Below are 2,190 nucleotides of genomic sequence, written 5' to 3' on the forward strand. Positions count from 1 at the left end.
AGAAGAAATTATTATAGAATTTAAAAGTTACATACACATGGCAAGACAGCAAGAGAATCGAGGCACATGAGTGAAATATCCGAATAAAGTTAAATTCCAAACAAAGACTTTTGTTTTATTTACTGGGAATGGAAAATGGAAAGTACCTTTCCAGGGGAAAAAGGATCGAACTAACGGTATATATAAAAGGATGAAAAAAGAAAAAAGAAATCTGACACTAGAATAATTGATATTGACTTGAGATTATTAACCATTATTCTATAAAAATGTATAACAACATATAATGGTTAAAAAGTAAATACATTAAGATGGTAATATAAAAATGAAGAATCTCGATTTAATTTTATTTATAGTTAATAACATGTAGTTTTATATTGTTTTCTCTCTATATACGTATCTATTAAAAGAAAGAAAGAATTTAATATTTATATATGTAGTAATAGGGTATAACTTATATATATATATAAACTACACATAAAATTTAATTAAAAAATATTTGATATTATTGAATGTGAAGAATATCTAGTGAACCAAAAAGTAAAAAATGAATAACTTTTTTCAAACTATATATATATAGTGCCCACTACTTGGCCCTGCCATGTCTATGGTCCCCATTATTTCATTTTCAACTCTATTTATGATTATCATATTGAATATATTTATTATCATAGTAGTAGTAAATGAGTTTATAAACTATTGGACAAAACATTTAAGAAGCCCTAAACTCTTTTTAACTTTATTGATACACAAGGATGTTAAAAGATTATTGTACATTATTTACTTAGCTTGTATTTGATTATTGCTGTCAGCATAAAATTCTTAATATAATAAAAAAAAAAGTTAACCTCTGAATTTAACATGAATGATAAAACATTTGATGTTTTTTAACTTATCCTCATTAAATAATTTTTACTCTTACCACTACATTTTACTCTCACAATAACTTGATATCTTATTGGTCCAAACCACATGATAGAATATAGATTATGTATATTTTTCTTAAAAAAAATTGCTCAAATTGAATAAGATTTTTATAAAAAATTAACAAGAAATATAATTTTATTATTTTTATTTTTTCATAAAATTCTTAAAAAAATACTAAAAAAATAAAAAATAAAAACGTAATCTAAATGCACCCTAAAAATATTTTTGTGATCATTGTTCTTAATGTAAATTTTGAGTGAATACTTCATCCGACCTCTGACAATTATTTCGAAAGGACAACGAGGTCTCTAAGAAAAAAAAATACCCAATTCAATTCCTGATATTTTTTTTGGGATTGATTAGCCCATCTGCCAAAAAAATAACATTGATTTTTTTTAGGTTTTGTTATCCTTTTGAAATAATTGTCAGGAGTCGGATTGAGATTTTTTTTTGTCAAAGACCTCGTTATCTTTCGAAGTAATTCTCAGGAACTATTTTGAGTTTTTCTCGTAAATTTATATAATTGGCGTACAAGAGCGTAACAAAGAGGGAATTTAATAGTATACATATATAGTATGTCGTATGAGGGGAAGGTAAAGTTAGGCATTGGAAGATTATTAATATTAGACTTAGAAGAAAGAATGAAAATTCAAAATTTAGAGTTAAAGTAAAGGCAAACCAAAATCCAAAATCCAAAGGGTAGTCTTTGAGTTAGTTGGGGTTGGGGATCTTTTGTCTCAACATGGCTATTTAGGAATCATATTATTGCACTTATGACTTAGGTAACCTTCCATGTTTTAATGTCTATACTAATTGCATTCTGACTCAACAACATTGGACACTATTGTCTTTTCCTTCTGTCCTTATTAATATCTCTCTTTTCTAAGATATTTATTATTTATCTCAGCATTTGAACTTTGAGCACTACATTAATTTCTTCTATGTAGAGTAAATATATATAGTTTGAAACTATGAAACATGAACACTTTGCTGAGTTGTCGTGTCTATATGTCAGATATATTTTAGACATGATATTTATTGATATTTGTCCGACACGCATGTCTGCTGTGTCCAAATCGTATCTCAATAAAAATAAAAAATTTTTTTTCGGACACACTTAAATACCATCACGTGTCAACGTGTCCGGTCTTATTCTTAATATATATTTTTAAAATAAATTTAGATATATTATATATTATTATTTATTAAAATAAAAAATATTTTAAATACTTGATATAATTAAAATAAAATATTAAAATGTAATGT

This window comes from Arachis ipaensis, chromosome B02, assembly GCF_000816755.2.
Source record: "Arachis ipaensis cultivar K30076 chromosome B02, Araip1.1, whole genome shotgun sequence".
In the NCBI taxonomy this organism is placed as follows: domain Eukaryota; kingdom Viridiplantae; phylum Streptophyta; class Magnoliopsida; order Fabales; family Fabaceae; genus Arachis; species Arachis ipaensis.